This window comes from Artibeus jamaicensis, unplaced genomic scaffold (assembly GCF_021234435.1).
Source record: "Artibeus jamaicensis isolate MK-2021 breed Jamaican fruit bat unplaced genomic scaffold, CSHL_Jam_final contig_240, whole genome shotgun sequence".
Classification (NCBI taxonomy): domain Eukaryota; kingdom Metazoa; phylum Chordata; class Mammalia; order Chiroptera; family Phyllostomidae; genus Artibeus; species Artibeus jamaicensis.
The window spans coordinates 4,133,258-4,158,920 of record NW_026521506.1 but is presented as its reverse complement, the minus strand read 5'-3'; the positions used below and the strand labels follow the sequence as shown (position 1 = coordinate 4,158,920).

General features: G+C 38.4%; 1 protein-coding gene across 6 annotated transcripts in view; it reads right to left on the bottom strand.

The window, feature by feature from the left end:
• STAG2 (stromal antigen 2) overlaps window positions 1–23,541 on the bottom strand; it is a 136,717-nt gene extending 113,176 nt beyond the window's left edge. The window contains exon 1 of one of the 6 annotated variants that reach the window (XM_037154117.2): window positions 23,312–23,541. The gene's annotated coding sequence lies outside the window, so the exon portion shown is untranslated. The other 5 variants (XM_037154122.2, XM_037154120.2, XM_037154118.2 and 2 more) reach the window with 5 other exon arrangements.
• Window positions 23,542–25,663: the final 2,122 nt, after the last annotated feature.

The window sequence follows — 25,663 nt, the reverse complement described above, 5'->3', positions numbered from 1 at the left end:
ATCAGCTCCTGGTATCCTCCCAAGCCAGTTATCCCCTCTCTACCCTACCTATCTCTGAATCAACTGCCTGACTGCCCTTTCCTGTTTACCTAGCATTTATTTTAGCCTTTAAACAACATATTCTAATAATAATCATCACAATTATCACTGTTTCAGGAAATTCTACTCCAGCCCTTAATGAATTGCTTCTTTCATGTGCACAAAATTAAGGATTTCCATTGAAATACTAAGCACCTCTATACTAGCAGGGCTACTGTGATAGCCCTGATGGTAAAAATAACGGGTACAACTTTCAAAATATAAAAAAAGGATAAAAATGAATAAAATATTACCTCCGTTTAATGACCTTAATGCTTTAGTCTTTAGGAGTGAAAGGTACTAGTCTACAACTTACTTTGAAATGCATCCAAATAAATGGATGATTGATGGACAGAAAGGAGTGATGGCTAAATGGATGGCTATTTGACCAAGCAAATATAGCAAAATGTTAAGGTTGAGCTAGGTGATGGGTATATGGGTGATCATAGCATAATTATATATGCTGTAAACTTTTCATAACAAAATGTTGAGGGAAATGAAGAGTCATGTGCCTCCCTTAAGGGAGCTTATAGTACAGTGAAGGTGTCACACAAGCAATTATAATTGAGTACCATGCAAGTACACTAGCATAAATATGCATAGAAATCTCAGAGCTCAGAGAAGTGGCTCTTAACAGAGAAAGGGGAGCTCAGATATGGTTTCCAGGTGACCCCAATCTATACCTGGAAGGATATGAACAGTTACACCAGCAAGTGGGGTCATGAATGTTTTAGACATTAGAAACAGCTCAAAAAAAGAAAAAAGTGGGCTTCAAACAGCAAGGTATGTTAAGGTAACTAAAGGTAGTTGGATGCTACAGCAATATATCAGGGAAGGAAGGGAGGGAGGGAGGTTGGTTGGTTTGGAATGCCCTGATAAACTCCTTCTGAACCTCAATCATCATCTCCCTTCTGGAAGGCACACTCCCTGAACTCTCCCAGCTAATCACTACCTCTCTGTTGCTATACACAAGCTTCCATCATTTACAATAACGATCCTGTTTCCTTAGGTACCTTCTGTATTAAAAGACTCTGGACTCTTTGAGGATAAAAACTGCACCTTATAAACAATTCACTCTGAAAAGACACTAGTACAAGTAAAGTCTATTCTTTTGACATAAAGTATGCCCTAAATAACATCCCCATGAACTTCCCACACAACAAAAAAAAATGTCTAGGCTAATTTAGTGTAGATAAATAATAGTATCACTTTTTCTGTAAGAAAAAAATTAAATTACATGTATGACCAGAAAAAGTATGCTGTTTTAAAAGCAGTAGGAATGATTAGATTCATAAATACAAAGTACATACTGCTAAAAATGTTCTGATCTTATAAAATATAAGATAGTATCAAGTGAAAAGAACAAGATACAGACCACATAAATTCGATCTGGCCCTGGATGGTGTGGTTCAGTGGACTGTGTACTGGCCTGCAAACTGAAATGTTTCTGGTTCAATTCCCAGTCAGAGCATATGCATGGGTTGTGAGCCAGGTCCCCAGTTGGGGGCGTGCAAGAAGCAACCACACACTGATGTTTCTCTCCCTCTCTTTCTCCTCCCCTTACCCTCGAAAAAATAAATAAAATCTTTTTTTAAATTTGATCCAATTTGTTTATGCTTAGTGATTTTTTAGAAGGATACAAAGAAACTATCAGCAGAAACTACTCTCGGTAAACCAGGAATGAATGGGACTGGAATTTTTCACCTTGTACCCCTTTTGAATTCAATTTTTACCATCGGCAGAAATCATTATTTTTATACAATAATAAAATTCTTCCTTCTTTTGAAGTAGCTTGCACCAAACATTAAAACTAATTCTTTGAAGACATGAGGACCATGCTACAGAACCCACAAGTTTTCTGGAAACTGCTTCTGTAAAATATACAATCACCAAGAAAAGCAAACATCCCAAAGAATTATAGTACAGGGAACTCTGGTTTCACTTGCAGACATATTCCCTGAAGATTAGTTTTAAACAAATTAGATAGATAGATAGATAATATTAATGAATGAAAATGAATCAATTTAACAATGCCCTTATAACTAAAACACAACTGGAAACAACTGAAAAAGAACCATGGTAAGTTTTCAAACCACCTAAACCATCATACTATTTCCCCAGGCAAATTCTAACAAGCTTCTTTTAAAATCAGAATATAAATGAGAAATGCAAGAATCAACTGGTGCGCTGTGCCTTGTAGTACTCACAGATGAATGGAAAAAGAGAAGGAATCAAACTAACACCTCAACCAGTCTTTTTTTAGGGAAGCAATGAAACAGAAAAGAACACACATACCATAAAATATATCAACCATAAAATACATGAAGTAATTCAGAAGGCAGAGAGCAGTAAATTATTTGCTTTGCTGATTGACAAGACAAGCTACGCAAAAAGCAATGGGCATAGAAGATTACAATGGATGGCTTAAAGCAGCGATTTTCAACCTTTTCCACCTCATGACACACATAAGCTAATTACTTAAAGTCTGTGGCATACCAAAAAATGTATTTTTTGCTGATCTGACAAAAAAAAAAGGTTTACTTTTGATTCATTCACACATGACAGCTATTGTGGCTGCTGTCATTTTTTTATTTGACAGTCTAAGGGAAAAGAGGTCAGAGACCCTAACTGGATAGTCAGGTATTGCATGTTCTAAAAACTCTTGTGGCACACCCATTGAAAATCACTGGCTTAAAGCATGTTTCATGTCACCAAGAAGTTAAAGATTCTCAAATAAGTCCATTAAGATACAAAAATAGTTATATAAGCTATAGGTCTACTTCTAGTAGCTACAATTCTCAGAAAGAAAAAGAATAACACCAAAATTCCATGGTAAAATGCAAAAGGTTGAATGATAATGTATGCTGAGAGTTTACTAGAACAAAGTAAAAGGCCAGTAGTTGAGACTATTCAAGTTCCCTCAACGTTAAAGAAACAATATATTGGCCCTGGATGGGGTGGCTCAGTGGACTGAGCGCCGGCCATGAACCAAGAGGTTGCCGGTTTGATTCCCAGTCAGGGCAGATGCCTGGGTTGTGAGCCAGGTCCCACATAGGGAGGGTGCAAGAGGCAACCACACATTGATGTTTCTCTCCCACTCTTCCCCTCTCTAAAAATAAATAAATAAATAAAAATCTTAAAAAAAAAAAAAAAAAGGAAAGCAACAATATATTGGACCATGTCATCTAGACCACACTGGGCATTTTTATTTATTTATTTTTAAGATTTTATTTATTTATCTTTGAGGGGAAGGGAAGGAGAGAGAGACAGAAACATCAATGTACGGTTGCCTTTCATGCGTCCCCTGCTGGGAACTGGCCTGCAACCCCGGTATGTGCCCTGACTGGGAATCAAACCGCGATTGTCTGGTTCGCAGGCCCACGCTCAATCCACTGAGCTAACACTGGGCATTTTTAAAACAAATGTCCTTCAGTGCTTACTACAAAGGAAAGAGTATGACCTTGGTACCTACCAAATACTTACTTATAAAATTACCTTTAAAGAACTCAGAACAATCATATAGCATCCATCACCCTGATAAATTACTTATTTTCTTTTTTTCTCCCCAGGCTTCATGCATATGTGCATGCGTGGATTGTGTGTCCATGGATTCCTAGGTGTCAATTTTTCAAAAATATAACCACAGAATGCATATTTATTGTACATAATTTTAATCTCTATATGTATTTCAAGCATTTTTGTAATTGTCATAATAAAAACTAGTAGTTCCATGAAATTCTACCAAATATGTTGTCTCATAACCTACTTTATTTCTTGTTAGACATTAAAACTGACCCCAATATTTCATTATAATAACTAACATTGCTTCCTGTTTATTGACTTTATATGGACTCATTTCCTATTTTCTCATTATTAGATTCAAGTAGATTAACATTTATTTTAGGGCTCTTGATTTAGGGACAAAGTGCATGTCTACGATTTTTTGGTATTTGTAAAACCGGGAGATTTGCACCTGGTTCTTCACATATTTGATGCCTAAGGATTAAAAATGACACTTAGTTTAGTGCCTGGACCTTAGTAAGGCTCAATAAGTGGTAGCAATATTAAAAACTTCACATCCACTAACATTTAAAGTCAGAAATAGTTGTTCACATCAATTTGTATGAAAGCTAAGTAACATTAAACCTTTGGTCATATTTGCTACAAATGCTTCCCCAAATTTGTTTTCATCTTAGTTGCTCCCTTCTGCATAGACATGAGTTTCATCTCCCTGACATTTTGTAAAATAAGCTTAACATTATTGAACACATTCCATGTTTCACAAACTTTAACATTATACACTACCTTTAATTATTTCCAGATGATTTCCTGCCCATTCTACAAATGAGAAAACAAAAACAATTTCCAAAAGGCCACACAATTAATGGGGAAAGAAGTCATAGGATTCCAACTTAAATCTGCTTGACTCTAACTAAGGCTTATGTCTCAAAATACATTCAAATATTTTTTAGAAGCTATTCATCATTACAAGCATAGACTTGAACCACAAAACTATTATGAAACCCTAATACCTTTGTTACTGGGTTGGCCAAAAAGTCCATATGTTTTTTTTTTTTTCCAAAAAAGAAAAGACACATTTTTCATTTTCACCAATAACTTTATTGATCTGAATATTTTGAGTATGTCGGCTATCTCCTGCATGGTATAATGTTGATTGTTCTCAGTTAATGTCTCAATTTGATCGCTATTAACTTCAACTTGTCTACTCAACCAAAGAGCATCATCCAGGGAAAAATATCTAGCACAAAACTTTGCCAACCACTCAACACATTCAATCAGTCACAGCACCTTCTTCATATACTGCACAAATCTTTTCTTGTGCTTCAGTTGTACTTTTACCCTTCTTGAAATCATAAAGCATAATATGTTGAAGATGTTGCATAGTTTCTTCCATCTTCAGTATTAAAATGGCTACATAAAAATTCACCTATTTTAGTTTTTTAAATGTACGCTGATAGGACAGCTGTCACAATAGAATCTAACAAAATTGTTTCAAATGAACTTAAGACAACTAAGCAGTACTAGAGCCATAGTACAGAAAAAAACAAATGAACTTTTTGGCCAACCCAGTATCTGCCAGCCAATTCATCCTAGAGCATGCACATCTCCACAATGAAACACATGGAAGATTAGAAACAATACATAATCAATCTGAGAAGAGCTGAGTTAGAATTCTGACACATTAGCTTTGCAATGTTAAATTATTTCCTATACATATAAGAGGTTAGAGTTAAGACTTCTTCCTGATCTAAAAATCTATGGTTCTAAAAAACACAGAACCATAATCAGGAAACAGATATATGTTCTAGTGTTTCTGTTAGCAATTCTAGTTGTGTGGACTTGGACTATTTTGTTTGGCTCCTCTGAATGGCTGATTCATTCGTAAAATAGCATGAATACCACAAGACATCCTTCCCCAAAGGATTATTATGAGGACAAAGTGCAAATGCTATGTAAACTCTACAATGCACTGAAAGTATGGCAGGATCATCACTACTATTACATTTGATTAACAAACATGAGTGGCACAATCCGAATTTGACATTAAGTAATACATTTAACAATGGAGAATACAGTACAAACATACTCCCTCCCCAATCTTCCCAAAGATGGTGGCAAAAAAGCAATTTACAGCAGACCCTTAAACAACACAAGTGTGAACTGCACAGGTTCACTTTACATGCAGATTTTTTTTCAATAAATACTGTACATGTATTTTGCTTATGATTTTCTTAGTAACATTTTCTTTTCTCAAGCTTGTTTTATTGTATGAATGCAATATATAATACATATAACATACAAAATAAGTGTTAATTGCTCTATTAGTAAGGCTTCCAGTCAACAGTAGGCTATTAGTGGTTAAGTTTTGGGGGGACTCAAAAGTTATACTCAGATTTTCTACTATGCATGTGTGTGGTGGGGTGTCAGCACCCCCACCCCCTGCATTGTGCAAGGATTAACTGTAGAGTTTGAGTAACTGTTCTTTTTTCATCTGCTTCGGATTTCTTCTGCAACTTGCAAAAGAAATTTGTCTTCATTTGGAAATACAGCAGGTCCTCAACATCATTTCATTCAATATCATTTTGTTAAAATGTTTATAAGATGCCATAAGAACTTAACTCATTTCTATCAATTGGCCTGTGGTAAAATTGGCTTCACTAAACATTGTTTTGCTTAAAGTCATAGAACCTATCAAAGACGTTAAATGAGGGCTTAGTGTACACCAAATCAGAAGCTTAGGAATGAAAACTTGTCCTAACTTGTGAAGATAAAACTAATCAGAAGAAAACCTGCCAGTTGTCATCAGACAATGAGCCCAGACATAGTTATATACAGCAAAAGATTTACTTAATGAACCTTTGGAGACTGGTATCTTGTTTGGGCTTTACCTCTTTCTTTATCTACAGTAATACTAATAAGCTCCTCAAATGAGGGGCTTGTTATTCAAAACTTATTCTACCTTCCCAAACTAATTTTTTTAAGAAAACTTGATCAATTTCTAGTAGTTTGGATATTTAGTTCTATTCACAACTATGGTTGAATTTATTTCTAAATATTTTAATCAGTATCCAGTTAAGTAATTCATTCAACAAATGTTTCTTGAGTACCTACTATACCAGGCACTGTTAGACACTGAAGTTACAGCATTAAACAGCAAAGCCCTTGTTCCCATGGTACTTAAACTGTAGTAGGAGGAAGGGAGGCCACAAAGAAACAAGAAAATACCAAGCAATGCTAAAAGCTCATGAAAATAAAACAAGGTGATTGTATTGAGAGGGGAGCAGGGCTCCACTCACTATATTTAAACACAATATAATGTGCATATTTTAACTAAAGTTATAAATAATATATTTATGTTCCTAACTAAAATAAGCCAATCTACAGAATGTTTAAAAATTAACTATTCTATATTTTCCATTTACCCCAAACTTCTCTCCCCAGACCTGAAAAAATTTTCACTACAAAGTTGCTAGTGTATCTTTAATCACTCTAAAGTTAAACAGTCCAGAACATTCTCAAATATCCTAAAGAAGGTTATCCTTTTCCATAGGTTTCTATTCTCAATAGAGGAAGTCTATGTACTACTACCTGGCATAACCATGAATGCAACTGTTCCATGGAATTATTTTTTTAAGAATGTGCCCTGGCTGGTGCAGCTCAGCGGACTGACTGTCCACCTGCAAAACAAAAGCTCACAGGGTTTGATGGTTGCCCGCCAGGTCCCCAGTTGGGGGCATGTGAAAGACAACCAATCAATGTGTCTCTCACACATTGTTGTTTCCCTATCTTTCTTCCTCCCTTCCCCTCTCTCTAAAAATAAATAAAATCTTTTTTTAAAAAGTGATGTCTAACAGCCAATTTTATTTTCTCTACCCTACTCATGACTAAGAATTATCATTACTATCAAGAAATAGGCTGAACAACTAATAAAATTTTAATCTCACTCTAGTCTTCACTGCTAAAAAGATTACACCACAGTGAGAAAAAAATGTGAGCTTTCTCCACTGGCTCACTCAAGTATTTATAATTTACAGAACAATTGAGCACAGCTTAGCCACAAACTGTCCACTGAATGCAACTTAGCACTACTGGGCTAGACAAGAGGATGCATAGATTATTTCTGGTTTCCTAAGCAACTGCTGTTTGTAAATTAAAATGAACTAAAACCATGAATAAGGTGAACAGACGTTACAAAATACACAGACCCAATTTAAACTAATTAGATACATCTACTTAATACTAAAAACCATCACTACCAGTAATTAACCAGAAAACTACGACTGTATACTTGTAATTAAAAGGCCCTCAGGTTAAACTGAAGTGTTATCTGTCACATTCAAAATACCTTACTCAAAAATAAGGAGAAATATTCATTCTAGCTAGTAATCAAAGAAATGCAAATTTAAGAACCTGAAATACTACTGGCTAGCCGCTTAAAATAACATCTCCAAAGCAAGGATAATGTGGTTGCCATACATCACAGCAATGTAAGCTCTGTAAGCTGAGTACAACCCTATTGGAAAACAATGTATCTTCATTTACAAAGAGCTTTAAAAGTTCATACTGATTGACAGCGTGTTTCTACTGCTGGACATAATTAGATAGGAAAGAAAAAACAACGCTACACATAGACACAGTGCCATCGAAATCAGAGGGGAAAGAGAAAAATGTATTACAAGGAAAATAATTAGGTAGTTCATGGGATGGCACACAGAAAAAGACGAGAGTGTGTTTGGCTACATTGGTTCTGGGAACAGATTCCTATGGGGGATTTCCCACACAACACCAAGTAATTCTCCAGACAGCAGCTGGGTGTCCTACAATTCAACTCATTTCTGACACTATCCGCCTAGATATAGCACCAGATTCCACAGGTTAAAGGGTTAAGTCCTACAAAACTGCCCCTTTCCCCATTTCAGAGGCCAGTGGCAAGTCTAGGTTATTACCTGTGCCTCTGACAGACTGGTAAGGGTCCAACAATCCAACGACCCCTTCCTCAGGTTAATTGGTTAGCTCCACTCACAGAACTCAAGAGAAACATTACTTACCAGATCACCAGTTTATTATAAAAGGATAAGTTAGAAATAGCCAGATGGAAGAGGTGCATATGGCAAGGTATGGGGCTTGGCACTTTCATCCCTCTCCGAGGGCACCACTCTCCTCAAATCTCCACTTGTTCACCAACAGGGAAGCTAGCTCCCTGAACACTGTCCTTTTCAATTCTCATGGAGGTTTCATTAAATAGACGTGGTTGATTAAACATTGGCCACTGGTGACTGAGCTCCATCTCCAGCCCTTGTCTCCTCCCTAGGAGTCAGAGGATGAGACTAAAAGTTCCAACCCTCTAATCACAGAGTTGGCTCCACTGGCAACCAATCAACTTTCATCTTTAGGTACATTCCAAAAACCACTTCATTAACGTAAGACACCTTTTTCATTCTCAGCACTTAGGCAGCGCTGTACCAAAAACAGGAAGACCAAATGTATATTTCTTATAAATCACAGTATTGCAATAGCCCTAACTCACATCATAGTCAAAAACAAATTACAGATACATTAAAATTTTAAACGTGGAAAAAAAGGCAGAAGAGATTTTCATGTGGTAGGTAGGGAAGTGGGGTGCTGCTGCAGAGGATTACAGTGGAATATGGAAAAGCATTTAATGTTTTGTATTCTTTTCCTTTAATAATACTTATATTTTTATAACCATATAAAACATATACATGGCACTCTGCACTTGCCCTTTTGGAAAAGTTAACATACTTAATTATAACTGCTTATTTAATCCTTTGTAGCCCTACTAGACTATAAATTCTATGAGGGCAGGGCCCAGGCTTCTCTTGTCCATTACTAAATCCCCAGTGCTTACTTAGGACAGTGCCTGCTACATACTAGACATTCATTTGTGAACCAATTCTTCTTCTGGGTATATGCACAAAAGAATTTAAAATAGGGACTTGAACAGGTATTTGTACACCGCACAGCATTTTCACAATAGCAAAAAGATGGAAGGAACCCAAGTGTCCATCATGGATGAATGAACAAAACGTCCTGAAGAACTGAGGAACCAAGCCAGGCAGAGGGACCAGCAACAGAGAGGCCCTGAGGTAGGAACCTATTTCAGCAAATTATTTATTTCCTTTAGGCCTCAGTTTTCTCACCTGTAAAATGTGTATAATATCCTCAGACATCTGACACATGAAATGTACTGAGTAAAGGAGATTACAGTTATCTGGGGGCCTACCATGCCAGCAAAATCCTCAGCATATTGTCTGGTGCACAGAAACTACTCAGAAAAGGTACTGTTATCTAATTCCCATAATAACATGTAAGGCAGCTGGTATTATTCTATGCTTGAGAAACCTGAGGATCAGAAATTTACCTAATCCTCTGCTAACCTTTAAAATTCCTGTAAGGACAAACAAACATAATTCCACAATTAAAGGGAGGGCTTAAATAAATACATTGCCAGGATGAGGAAACCATTCATGTTAACGTCAACTCATCAGCAGCATGGTGCTGTAGCATTAAGAACATGGACTCTACAACCAGACAGCCTGGGTTCACTTCAAGGCTCTCCACCTCTTCCTAGGTACAGCAGGTGCTCAAACAATGCTATTTCATTCAACATCATTTCAATTTGATGAAAACTTCAATTCCCAGCCAGGACTCCTGTATGAAGTTTGCATGGTCTCTCCCCATGTCTGTGTGGGTTTTCTCCAGGGACTCTGTTTTCATCCCACATCACAAAGATGTGCATGTGAGGTGAACTGGCGTGTCTACATTGTCCCAGTCCCAGTGGGTGTGGGTGTGTGTGACTGCCTCTCCCTGTGTGGGAGGGCATCCTAGCCAGGGGGGTCCCACCTTGTACCCTGAACAGCCAGAATTGGGTTGGAAAATAATTCACTTGTGTTTCTTAATCTTCCTTAAATTTATGTATAGCTCAAATGCATTCCAACAGTTAATATTTAAAATGTTTTGAGTCTTTACTTAGAAGTTTGGTTGATTTTATGACCAGAAATATGCTATAGGAACTTGACTCTTATTTATATCAATTAGCCTACAGTAAAACTGGTTTTGTTACTTGTCATTTCGATTAAAGTCAGTTTCCAAAAACCTATGGATTGTGTTAAGTGAGGACTCACTGTACATGTCCTAGTTTGGTTGATTTTATGACCAGAAATATGCTATAGGAACTTGACTCTTATTTATATCAATTAGCCTACAGTAAAACTGGTTTTGTTACTTGTCATTTCGATTAAAGTCAGTTTCCAAAAACCTATGGATTGTGTTAAGTGAGGACTCACTGTACATGTCCTCAGGCAGTTTTACATTTTCACTCTGCACCTGTCTTCTCACCTATAAATAAGAAATAATTACAGTGCCCACCTCACAGAGTTATTGAGGATTAAATGGGTTAATTTTTTAAATCACTTCTATTTTAGTGCCCAGCATGCAGAAGTGCCAACATATATAATTTTCTAGCATTAAAATAGCATAAAAATTTAAAAACAGGAAATTACCATCACGTTTCTACTTTCCATGGAGAATTTTAGAAAGTGTAAAAACACTGGAGGTGGGAAAGCGGCAGAAAAAGAAGGCTGGAGAAAATGAAAAACAGAACAATGCAAAATGGCATAATGTTGCCTGCATTTAGGCCAATCTACCTGAACAGACTGTTCCTATAAGTATTATTGCCCTTTAGTAAGAACACTACTCGTGAGACAAATGCTGACAATACTTTGGCTAACATTTTGTTTCACAATTTATAACAAGTTTAATTCCTTAAAATTAATTCGGGTGTCACTTTACTGATTAACACAAGTACAATACCACAAACTTCATCATCTTCCCCCAATCCAACCCTCTTCTAATTGTTACTTGATATTTATTATAAACGATGAAACATATTCACATTCAGACCGAGAATGACTTATCCTCTATCAGCTCTTGGAAGAAAATAAGCCTTTCTCCTACCTGATTTTCAAAAATGTTCTGACTACTTTGAGAAGTTTAACTTCTGCCTCAGTCTCTTCAATTTAGGATTCTTGTCTCCTTTAATTCGCTGCCTCCACAAAAGTTACTACAAAATCTGTGAGTCACCCCACTGGGAGGCAGTGTGTCCCCACATAGAGAAGTGTGCTGGAATTAGGCAGAACTGAATTAAAAGGAAGCTTTGCCAATGACTAGCTGAGTTGTCTTGGGTGAGTCATTTAACCAATTCTGAACCTTAGTAAATGAAAATACCATCAGCTACCTCACGCAGTTGTTGTAAAAAATAAGTTAAATGTTAAGGAATCTAGTACAACTACTATATAATATCCTGTACATACAAACTTCAAGTTTATCATTAATGCAAAGCCAACTAAAGGAAACTAAATTGACTACTTCTCTCCCAACATACAGTTCTTTATTAATCATGTAATTATAATGCAGGGTTCCATTTCTAGAAAACCTGGTTTCATTTCAATTACTTGAGAATCTGTGTAATATGTACTATATGAGACAAGGACTCAAATCAGATAAAGATGTAATTTCTAGTCTGAAAAAGTTAACAATTTTAGTTATGAAAAATCTGGATATTCACCAATATTGCACATTTAAACACTAGATATTTATATGCGCGCGCGCGCGCACACACACAAATAACTACCTCTCAAGAAGTTTGGTTTGCTCTTTTTCTTCGGCAACTTGGATGACTATTTCAGACTACTTCAAAGGTTTAGGAATTAATTCCCTACTAACGGATCTTTTCTAATATAATCCCATACTGCCCATAATCCCTCTGAAAATTTTCAAGTATATCTAAAACAACCAAATATGAATACAACTACTGAAGAGTCTTCAATGAATAGTAGCACATTATGCACTGGTATTTAATCAAAACTCAAATACATACATAATACACTCAGTGCTGGAAAAATCCATTTGTCATTGACAATTTTGCTTTTCAAAAACATACCTTCATGCTTCTGCTTCCCTGCCAGCCATGGCTACCACCACTTCCTCAATTCTCCTGCCAGGGATAAAGTCTGAGGAATGCCTTTTGGCCTGAACTGAGTGGTGGAAACAGGGAGGGTCACACCCCAAAGGGAAAATATTAATGGCTTTGCTAATATTTCCTATATTTTCTTACTTCTTTAGTATAGAAGGGAAATTCTCAAAGGTTCATGTTCCTATCTTTAATACTACTTCTTAAACCACAAAAAGGCCTTTTTAAGTAAGAGGATATTAAATGTGTTCTTTGTAATAACATTCTAGTCGCCATAAAGTTTGCAAATTAAGTACAAGGCAGTAGACACATTGGTGAGTACAGAAAATTTCTCTTTGCTTTTCAAAAGAGAAAAGGTTAGAAATCCAAGAAAAAAGAATACCTTACGCCCCAATCCTGAAATGAAAATACTTCAAATATACCAAACCTCTATCATCATACATATCCTATATAGAGAATGAATTTATTAAGTATCATATGCTGCTACAAAGATATTTCAAAATAACATTCCAACAAAGAATCCAGAAGTAAAGCATAAGCATATATATAAACTTAAGTTCCTATTTAAAAGTAAGCATTTAGAATTTGAAATAAAGACAGACGCACAAGTCCCATAACAAGAGTGATTGCTGATTGCCTCTTTTGCTTTTACACAGAACCAGTATATCATTTAGAAGGTTTCGACCTTTGATAACAGTAATTCATTATAGGGGATGGTCATGGGCTCTTTTAACTTAGTTTATTAACAACCACCAAAAACTGAAAAGCATTCTAAGGCTACATTAACAGTCCTCGATTGTTATTTATTCCCCTAAAGCTTTCCAGAATAGTCCTCTAGTGTTAAATACTTGTCATTAATCTCACATTGAGGACCCTATAAAACCATACTGATGACTACTGGTTTTAGCCTAATACCCTTTAATACAGGGGTGTCCAACCTATTGACATCTCTGGACCACACTTGAAGAAGAGTTGTCTTGGGCCACACATTAAGTACACAAACACTAAGGAAAACTGATGAGCAAAAACAAAGGTCCGTGCATAATTTTCGCGATATCCACCACCCGAGGTAAGCAAAAACATCCTCACATAATAACCCTAATTATGCAGTGGCCCTTTTGATAATCTTTTTAAATTGTCAAGCAGGTCGGTTCCAAGTCTGTGATCACTAACATAGAAAATGTATATATCTAGGTAATAAAACTTAGTAATAAAACCAAGAAATGTTTTGAGTAAATTTAAAATTTAGTGTTGGGCCACATTCATAGCCATCCTGGGCTATGGGTTGGACACCCCTGCTTTAATATGTAGTAATCCCAGTGCACAACAGTATTGAAAGGGATTATGTATCATCCTTTTGAGTGAGAAAGCCCAACCAACAATGTTACCTGAATATACGCCTCCATCTCTGTCGGCACTTTTCAGTACCACCTGATATAACAATGAACGAATGTTCTTGAGAACCTGGAGGGAAAAAGCACTTACACATTTTCCAAGTAATTTCGGAGGGTTCTCACACCTCCATCCTATTCATGGGCTTCAGATTAAACACTAGCAATTGCTTTATAAAAAACCAACTGCATTAATTTAATATAATAGAGCAACTCCACAAAATATAAACTTTTGTCTATCAATCACTCAAATTCCTTCATCTGGTCACAAATGTGGTTTCCCACACCACTTCCAACTTCATGATGGCTTGAATGAACTTAAATAAGACTTTTTAAAAACTGAAGACCTACACACTAACCTCTCACTTGTCAATAAAAGTGACACCAACAAAACCTCCTAAAGTAAACTAGCTAGAAGAGAAAATCACAAACCCCTCAATGAGATATTAAAATACCCAAGTATGAAAACAAAACTCAAAGTTCTCTTAAGATCAGAACTCTACCACTCACCCCCACTGAAGAAAAAGGATCTTAGTTTACAATACAGCACATCTACAATTATGCTCAAATCATTTCTCCAAATATTTGAATTCACCTACAGTAATCACTTTTTGGGGGGGTGGGATGTACCACAAACATAAACAGGCCAGAAATACAAGGCAACAAGAAGTCACCCAAAATAAAATAGCACTATTAATTTTATGAAATTAGACATCAACCTCTATAAGATTTAGCGCTCACCCTGGCTGGTGTGGCTCAGTGAATTAAGCACCAGTTTGCAAACCAAAGGGTCGCCATTTTGATTCCCAGTCAAGACACAGGCCCGAGTTATGGACCAGGTCCCCAGTGGGGGGGGGGGGGTGTGCAAGAGGTAACCATACAATGATGTTTCTCTCCTCTTCTCCCTCCCTTCCCCTCTCTCTAAAAGTAAATAAATAAAATCTTAAAAAGAAAAACAGCTTAACTCTCAAATTATGATACCAAATCAGTTTAACTTCAGATAAGTCTCTAAACTGGACCTTTTTCTTTCTTTTCTAATACCACTTCTCCCTAGTCACAAAATTATCTCTTTCAGCTTTCTTCTCAAGAAATTCTCCACATAAGAATCCCCATGATATATCATACAATTCACATTTCCTTCTAAGAAAATGGCAAAGGTGTTTGAATAATATGTAAGGAAAACATACAGCTATAAACTGTAAAAGTAGTTTTCCTGAATATTCTTTATTAAAGCGAACCTCAGAGAAGTTGGTTTTCAACATTAACACATATAATCACTGAAATCTTGTCACTTTAAAAAAGCCAACTAGAAATTCTACTGGCTTTTAAAAAATACTGTATCTTATAGTTTACTATCTCCCCCACACCTGTAAATACTCCTCTAAAAGAATAAAAACAAGCTCTCAAATGTGGCAGTTTATGGAAATTTAAATCACTTTCATGCCTAGAGAAATCTCTGTAGGGGTTTTGAATCCCTTCCTACCACTTACTAATTGGGCAAGTTACTTGGCCTCCCTATAGTCTGGTTTCTTCTGAAAAAGTGGGTATTAATTAGGGTCATCATACATCCTAGTTTCTCCGAGACAGTCCTAGTTTATACTATTATCCCAGCATGCCATTTGGTTAGTGCCCCCTTTCACTCTCAAAAGTATCCTGATTTGAACAATAAATCACATGGTCATCTTACTTCATAAGGTTATAAATACGAAGTAAGCTAATACACATATGACACTTCTAACCTGTCTGGAATATGGTAAGAGTTCAGTCAGTGTTAGCTATTGTTAATGTTATAGTCCCCGTCAAAGACTTTTTATAAGAAATTTTGAATTGTATAATGAAGTGCTCCTACAATATTCCTTTTTACAAAAGTCACGTGTTTATTAAAAATAAAAATAAAATAAAAAAATCATGCGTTTAATTTCCCACATTCAATTCTTTCAAACAACCAGTAGCACTAACTGCTTGACATAAACACTAATCGATTTATCCCACAGACATGGCAGTGTTGTCAGTTGCATTCACATTTTATCATACATAAGTTTTAGTGGAGACTACATTAGGGTTACTGACAGTAAAGTAATTGTGGAAAGTAAAACTCGGGTTAGGCCAAACCAAGTCCCTGAATATTCTGGCAGCAGCCTTTCTCAACCAGTGTTCCTCATACTAACCACAGAACTCAGAAAGTGACCCGAGTGACAATCTCCTAAATTCTCCCAAGAATGGTACATAACTAGCATCACTGTAAGATGGAGAGGAAGAAACCACTGCATAGAACAGATGACTTGAGGCATAATTCTGTTGTAGAACACCAAGGTCTTGATATTCTTGGAATACAAAGGTGGAAATATGGATGAAAAGACTCAATACTGAACAAAGACTGTGGGTAGAAGACTATCACATGGAAAAATTATTTCCTACAGATTAAAGCTTAAGGGAATGATTAACATAAAACATATAAATTTGACTCATGGCTATGAAAAGCACTAATATATTCAGTTTTACTTCATCTCCGCTAATTTATCTTGGGCCAGATATCCAACATCTAACATCCCTTCACATAAGAAAAATTCTAGCTATAGTTTATGAAATGCAGAGGAAAAAAGAGGAAAGCAAAGAAAGCTAAGATCAAGATTCTGATCACTAATGAATCTAATAATCCAAGGCACCAATATTACCTATTACGTGATGAAAATAAGAACAAAATTTAATAAATTAAAAAGATGAACTAGAATAGGAAGTTTAAACAGAGGAAATACTTACACTTAGAACATTTTTAAAGTATCATTAAATAACAAAAAAACATCCCCCTACACAACCAATCAGAGCAGTGGATTACAAACAGCATCACCTAAATTTTTATTTCAAATCCAATCACTCAATAAACAAATGGAACAATTGGGGAACTACTCTATTCAGTACAGAGCATAAGTGACAGGAAAAAACCACACTGAAACCATTCTACCTACCACAGTATGACCAAAAAAGCCCTACAATTCAACATACTATCCTACAAATTTTTGTATAATGAGCACACTCAAAAACAAAGCTCAGACTTATTTCACCTCTTTCGACTATTAGTATAAAACACAATTCAGACTGTTCACTAGGCTGCAACTCATCTAACCCTTGTAAAAATTTTCATTTATCTTGCACTACACATGAAAAACCAACTGTCATTTTGTACAATAAATGATACGCGCTTTCTGGTTATAGATAACTAAAGACCTAAACCAGTTAAGGGAAACTACTGAGCTTAACAAAAAAGGCCGTTTTTGAGGCCAGAGTAATTTGGGTGTGAATTCAGTATGTCTACTATCATCATGTAACAAGCCATTTATTCTGAGAGCCCCAATTTCCCCACCTATAAAATGATAATAACCACCTATCCTGCAAGGTAGCTGGGAAGATTAAACAACACATTAAAAAAACACACACCACAGTTACTGGCATTCAAAAGGAACTCCAATGGCAACTAAATTAAGACTTTCTTAGAATATCTCAGGATTCAACAAGTTATAGGTCAAATCCCATTACAACAAATGTTAATCAGGCTAAAGTGTAAATAGGACTTAACTTTCCCTCCCTCTGGCAACATGCAACAGAATCTAAACTATTTTTTATAAAGGAATTTTACCTTTGAGTTGTACATTAGATCATACAGTTTATAGAAATCTCCCTAGTTTCTCTCATCAAGCCTAGTCATGTATTTTCCAATTAAAATAATAAAATAAAACAAACCACTGACATTATTAACCCTCCCTTCCTTTGGGGAAAGAGGACTTTAAAAATTCAATAATCTCTTGACTAGACTAACTGTATATAAAAACTTCTTGCTTTCTTCTGGTTACTATCAAATATAGAACTACAGCAAGCATACGTTAAAAACACAGTTCAGGCAACAGATTGCCACAGCCTCTAAAGAGATGCGGCTTTTTTAATGCACATATACAAAAAATAAGACTCCATCAAGCAATACCATTCACACTGGTAATATATAAAATTTGGTTAAATTAAATGCAAAATGGGTAACTCAAGAGACTGAAAAAAATAAAACTGACAATTCTGTTTTCTCACATATCTTTGCCAAACAGAACATGCCATAACCACAGCTTAAGATATCCGGAGATACAGAAAATTACTATACCAGGACAGTATTGAAGCACAAATTAAAAGTCCTAAACATGTATCAAAAGTAGATTACAAAAGAAAATGTAAAGAATATGTAAAATAACCTATACCTTTAAAGTCTTCTTTACTCTCCAATGATTAAACACATTTCCATATATACTGATACCCACAGCTAACTGGGATTTATCGATTCCTTTGCTATGCTCCCCAACTCCCAAAATAGGTATACCACAATGTTCCACTGTACAGTAAACTGCCATATTCAAGTCTCCAAATAACCTACTAATAGGGATTTCAAAGTGCTAATATAAGTGCACGCTTTTTTTTAATGTGAGACGCAAAAAGTCACATTTAAGAAATATGAACGTTATCCCAATGAGATGAAACAGATTATTGTGCCCATTTAATGTAAATTCTAAACTCAAAACTTAACTTGCAGCATCAAAAACTGAAGTCTTCCATCTATTATAAAGAACCCAAAGCAAAAAGAATAAGCTATTCACTGTTTACTCCCTTCCCACATATGACTGTGGGTGGCATCAGTTAAACACGCAGAATATTAAGCATTACTAAACTGTCGCAAGCATATTTCCACATCTAACCCTATATTCCCAAAGGGTAATTTGAGCCTAACACTGCTCTTCACCCAACCCCACCAATTTTAATTCACCCATCCTAAGGCGACCAACAAAGTCATTACGGTCAAAAAAGAAAACAATGAAGAAGGAATGTACAATTTAATTTCATTAAAATCCTGAGTTTGGGCTTTAAAAAAACCCTAACAAAATAGACTTCAAAGTTACCAAACTCATAATTTGTTGGTTTAGTAGTTTAGCTGTTGCCTCACCACAATAAAATGAATCTGAAGCCACAATCCTCATCATCTACTTAAGATTATTTGCATACGAATAGGAATTCAAGATATGCAATTTGTCTTAACATCCTTCTAAAGCTAACATGCCAAATATGAAATATACAAACAGACTAATATTAAGAGTTATAAAACGGCTGTATCCAGATGAGAGTGAACTGTTGTCACAATGATAAGGGAACACACTTTACCAAACATAAAATTAAATATCCATTATTTTGGATTCCCTTTAGAACTCTGACATATATTCAAAAATACATCTTATAGGTGGGGGGAGAACCTGATCCTCAACACCACAAAACTGCAAAAAATGAGGCACTTACCTTCCAAGAATTTAGAAGCAATTCACAAATACACTAAGGAGGGAGGATTTTAACTGCATTAATCTTTTATTTACAGGTGATGGGTAATGGCCGGAATTTTTTGTCACAGACAATATTACAATATTTTACATATCGCCTTTAACTATAGCTCCAGATCCTTGGGGGCTAACTTATTTACATTTACACACAATTTTCATATCAGCTAAAAAAAAGGTGCGCACCCACCCCCACTGCCAGTGTCTGATACTAGAATGCTAGTTATTTCACTGTGGGGAAGAACAGCTAGTAAGTACACTTCTTTTCCAACCCTCTAGTCTACCCATTCGTTAAACACCAAATACTGACTGAATTGAACCGATACCAAAGATCTTCCTACCAGGAATGCTCCCTAGGGCACTGGAATCCCTTCCACTGTCACTTATTCCAACTGCCAAAGCCCCTCCTATTAATAGTAAATCCTTTCACAGTGACTCACTTTAACTCCAACTTAATGAAAGACACCAAGCAAAATTTACAAAATTTGGCAATGGAATTTTCCTGTCTTCAAAAAAATTTTTAAAAATTGAAAGTAGAGCACATTCAAACTAAGTTACAACCATTTAAAGGTCAACCGATGTATAAGCATTTGTGTCACTCATTCTATACTGGTTCAATTTAAATATTTTTGAAAGTTGGTATATTAGGCATTCTGTAATTACTCATACACAAGGCCAAGTTTCCCATGCAAATGACCTGATATGTAAATATAAATTTAAGTTATTACACCAAAATTGCAAGACAACTTGAAATCTTTTCTTCAAATTTGCTTAATTATGGAAGTTTAAGTACATACAAAAGTAAAGAGAATAATAGTGCAATGAGCTCTCCTGTTCTCACTCATCCCACTACAATCATCAACTCAAGGCCACTTTTGTTTGATCTCCACCCTCACCTGTTTCCTCCCCCAATTATCTTCAGAAAAGAATGAAGAGGAAAACAATGACTCCAGTAAGTACACTGGGTAGAGCAAGAAACAAGAGTCTAACCATGCAGCTAAAGCCACTCTACACAACTCCTTGTTAGGTGGTAAATTTAAGAATTCAGCTAAAAAACAAAGAGTCATCTTTAAGAATTTTAATGAAGTCCGTAAGATCCAAAGGACATATTTAAAATTATACCTAAAAGGAGAAACAGGAGTATGTGATGAAAATTAACTTAAGCATGTGTAACGAGGTTGCATTCATGTAGCACCTTAGCTCAAAATAAAAAAAAGACTACTTAACATAATGTGTCATAAAACTACAATTTAACCACTTGAAAAACCGCTGAACACTTATGGCTTAGCTGGTCCTTCTGATCCCTAATTATAGATTCATATCAATGTAGAAAGAAAACCAGGCATTTTAACCTAAGTGGTTGAAAATATTCAAAATTAACCCCACCGTTCATCGGAAAATATAGCAAGAAAGCAAGTCTATAAACTACCTGAATTGTATGTCATTAAACAGAAATGTATCCACTTTCCAGGACCCGGTTTTTGTTGTTTTTTTTTTTTTAAATAAGTTCACATATACCCTTAAACGCAACGCGCTAGGCTACAGATAGAATTAGGAGACCGCCTCCTGATTTTGCTCCTAACCAATACGCACAAGATAGAAGGTTGGCAGGAAAGTGCTGCGAGGACAGTAACAAACACCAGCAGCTCCCGAGCAGGCCCAGCTAGAGCCAGGAATGACGCACTTCGGTAACCCGACTCTTTCTCCCCTCCACCCCCGCCCCCAGCAGCGGTGCTGACACCGCCAACAGCCCGGAGTAGGAAAAAGACAACAGAAAAAAAAAAAGCAGAGGTTGGACTGCACCAGGTTTCGTCAAGAAACCTCGATTATTCCTCTTTCGACACTAGCCACTAGGACTAAACAGGAAAAGAAGCTTGTGCTTAAGCAAGTCCCATCATGGTGGTTTAAGTCACTAAATTAACCTGATAATGAGTGCAATCTACAGAGACAAATACAGGGTGTGGCTGCTGTGAAATACGGCGGTCCAGGGAGAAAGGGGGTCGGAATTTACACCGGTGTGAGGGGAAGATGGGGCAACACGGGGCGCTGGGGGTGGGGGTGGGGGGGCGGCCCGCGCATTTTAAGGAACCATTTCAAACCAGCAAGCTTTTCGTTTACTTAAACCTAATCCTACAGATCAAAAGTTTCTAATAGGTATATCATGTATACTGTAAATAACCATTTAATCAAACACCATGACCCTTTATTTAAAAACTACATCCAAGAGAAGGGAGGAGTGGTAGTCAACAACATAAAACATTTCTAGGCCACGGAGAAAGTCGCAAACTGGATGAAACTAATGCAATATTAAAAATTAAAGCAGAACACTGCAGCACACACGAAAAAACACGATAAAGACCATTACATTCAAGGATTAAAAATAAAATGATATATATACAAAGAGGAGCGAAAACCGTCGAAAGTACAGCGGCTTATTAAAAAAAAACTAAAAGCAAGGCAAGACATTCTCGCGACAAAAAAAATTAATAATAATGGGGACAGAATTCAACAATACGTTTACGAATGTAGGCCAGAAGAAAATAGGAACGGGGCTCAAAGTTTTGCGGAACTACTTGATGCTGTTTCCCACACCTTCTCTCTCCCATCGCCTGTCCGACCCTTTTCGTCCCCGGGATCGCCGTGCACAGATCAGCGGGTACGGGAAAGAAGGAAAAAGAAAGTCAATCCCCAGCCAGAATAAAAGTGTGAAGGGAAAAAGGAGACGCTGCCTACCTGGGGCAATGATCAGCTCACTTCGTATCTGGAGAAAGACAGCGCGGGTGGGGGTGGGAACGAAAAGCAGCACTAAAACTAAAACAAAAGTGGCGCCAAAACCCCCCAACAAACAGCCTTCCACTCCCGCCCTTCCCCCCTCCTCCCATGCCAACCGAGCAGGGCCCCCTTCGGGGCAAGGGCTGCACGAGGGGACCGACACCGCCAGATCCCAACCTAATTTATAAAATTGTTGCCCAAACAAAACTGACCGAAGTCGGGCCTCGGAAGGGATGGAGAGATCGATGCCAATCGCTTTCCCCGGCAGTTTCCCCACCACGCGCTGGAGATGATGGGGCGGGGGAGAAGCCGAGGGGCCCGTCACATGAATGTTGTTCCCTCTCTAGGAAGGGAGGAAGAGAGAAAGGGAGGGGAGGGAGGGAGCAAAGGAAGGAGGGGAAGAGGGAAGGGAGGGGGCACGAGGGAGGGGTGTGATCAGAGTAGATTTTCCCTCGCCTCCCTCGGTCCGAGGCCCAAATATACACAACTGAGCCTCCTCTTCTCCCCTCCCCCCAGGTTCCCAGCACCACCATTTTGCTCTCTTCCTTCCCCTCACCATCACGGCCCGCTCCCCCCCACCCACTCATAACCTCCCCGGCTAGCCTACCCTGACTAGGCTTGCACTACACCCCACCCCACCTCCAGTTTTGGCTCTCCCAGCCTTAAGAGCCTGCCGGAGAAAAGGCACCTAAATCTAATGCTACACAGACAAGCGGAGCCTCCATCTTGCGCTGCTCCGCGTTCTCCATTTTGGGCCACCAATTGGGGGGGGGTCCTCCGTAGAGGCCCCGAGGGAGAGTGGGGCGAGGGAAGAGAAAATCTTCAGCGAGGGTAATCCAAAAGAAGAGTCCTGCGGTAGAAAGCCACTGTAAGAGTAGGAGGTAGGAAGAGGGTTGGAAGTTCCTTGGTACTGTGGAGGTAGGGACTTGGGGGGATCAGCAGAGAAAGAAGGGCTGGGGGTTATGCGGGGACGAGGAGGAGTACCCCCGCCTTGACTTTGCTACCCGCTCCAGGCTGGCCCCGCTGGGGGCAAAGGAAGAAGACGGGAAATTAAATGGCAACGGAGCGCCCAATCGCCTTCCCTCCCAACTCCTCTCCCGCGCCCTATTTCAACCATACACACCTCACGGTGGGCCCCGCGCCCTCCGGGTGCCCCTCCAAACTTCTAGAAGCTTCGCCTCCGCCATTTTATAACTTACCTCCCCCCTCAGCGTACACAGAGGCAGCAACGAGACTGTTCGCCTCCCCCACTTCTCCTTCCTTCTTTCTCAGGCCAGGGGCTTCTTCACCCCTGGGCTGGTACAAGATATTTTCCCCTTCCTCTTCTTTACACCCTCGAATTCTACTCAGGGACGGAAGCTCCCGCGGTTCTAGAGCGGTGGGGGGTTTTGAAAGTGGCGGTCGGATCCGGCGGGTTTTTTTTTTTCTTTTTTTTTCTTTTTTTTTTTTTCTTTTTTTCTTTTTTTTTTTTTTTTTGGTGGCGCTTCGGGATTGTTTGGGGTGTTCGCTCTTCGGCGACTTAGAGGCGAATGGAACGCGCAGGCGCCATCTGTCGGCCACGAAGCCGCTCCCGGTTCCCGTTGGGAGGGAGCGGCATCTAGCGGCAGCGTGCTGGTACTGTAGGGCCGGGCTCCCTGTCCTCCCACTCGGCGTCCTCCTCCCAGTCACCAGCCAATCGCGGCCGGCTGCCTCTCGGGTGCAGCGTCTCGGACACCGCCTCCAAACGGGGCGCCCGCAGGGGCGCGCCGCCGAGTGGGGTAAACAAGGTGCCGTGCCCGCGCCTGACTTACTCCTGCGTTTGGCAGCGCTTCCGCCGCCGACCCAATGGGGCCGCGTTTCCTATTTCTTTTTGCGGGGGGCGACACGAGGGCGGCAGGATTGTCCGGCGGAGCGTCGGGCCGTGGGAAATCTGAAAGCGGACTCGCTCGGGACTAGTTCCCCCGCGCCCCACTGCCCCCCGCCCAGCCCGCGGTAGCCTCTCACTCGGGCATCACCCTGCTACGTTCCCTCCTCTGACACGCCTCAGCAAGGGGCCCTGGACCCAGTTCCCGAACCCTCGCTTCTCTGCCTTGCCTTAGTCCTTACCACCAAAACCACTTAACTTGCCTAGCTCTGGCACCTGATCCCAAGTGAGTTAGGGGTTTTGCTTTTTAAGTTTTTGTTTTGTGTGCTTTTTGTTTTGAGAGTGGCGAGAAAGCGAGTTAATTCTCTATCAAAAGACCTAGCACTGGGGAAAAAAATTTTTTTTTCTTTACAACTCACTATTTCCGTCTCCCAGAAAATGTAGTCTCGTTCGATCTCTCCGGGGCTTGGGAGACCAGGGAACTGGGCTACTGTTAGGCTAGGCCAGGCGCCCGACCAGTTTATTCTCGACTCTTGGGGGCTGTGGGGTGGGAGGACTGGACGGAGCGAAGTGGAGGGAAATCGAAATTTGGGTAAAAGAAATCGAGGAGGATCTACTTGATCTTCATTGCCTCCCTCGCTTGTCCACCGTCTTCCTGGAAACGTGGGCGGGGGGCGGCCTCGCGACTTTAAGAATTTTGGTTCCTTATTCTGCCTCCTTACCCCTCCCCCAAGATGTTTGAAGTGCGAAAGGATCTCTTCCGCTCCTTCGACCCCAGTTAACTTAGGCATTTATCACTTTTCGTATGTGTTTATTTGTTTCAGTCCAGCTTCCTGGCCCTTTGGCTGCCAAGAACTTTGTAGGCGGAGAAGATAAACTCAGGGAGGGCCTGTCGCCTCCGAAGCGAAGCTTTTCCTAGGACAGGAAGAGTGACCTATTACAGTGTCTCCATTGCTGTTATAGAAGTTCCCAGATTCATACAATCGTTGTTTAGTTAGCCCTTCGTTTCTGTGGGGTTTTTTGTTGTTGTTGTTAAATTTTTCCTTTAATATTAACTTTCTTTCGATTAGAACAAAAGGAATAAATGTAATTAATAACAAGACAGATTTTTCAAGTGATAAATAATGCAAACCCCCTCTAAATCATGAAGATTCCATCCTATATCATGTCTAAAGCATTCTTAATGCAATATAATGATTATTTTCAGCCCTTAAATTATATTCCTTCCATGCCTGTGGCTTAGTTTCTCTCCCATCCTCTGTACTTACTGGGTTTTGTCCTGCAACTTAAAAAAAGAGCTATGGTATATTTAATAAACCATATAATATAAGTTAAACAGAAACGTCTACATATCAATAACAAGAACTAAAATAAGAGACATTTTTACTTACCTCTAAAGCTTTGGGCAGTGCAATACCTTTCAAAATAAATTTCCATTTCTTTTATAGATCATCTTTGGTAGAATGTTATACAGTTTTTAATAGATTCAAGTTACAGAATGATGCGGCTAGAACATTAGAGAGTAGTGGAAAATTTACAGTTATGTAAGTTATGCAAAATTCCACTTAAAGTAATAGAAAAATTGGGCTCCGTACCAAATCATTTTACATTAATTTAGTTCAATTGTGCCAATTTAATATCAATTGATATTAAATGATTTCCTGTCTTAGTTTTTGCTAAAAACTACTGATTTTCTGCTCTAAACATC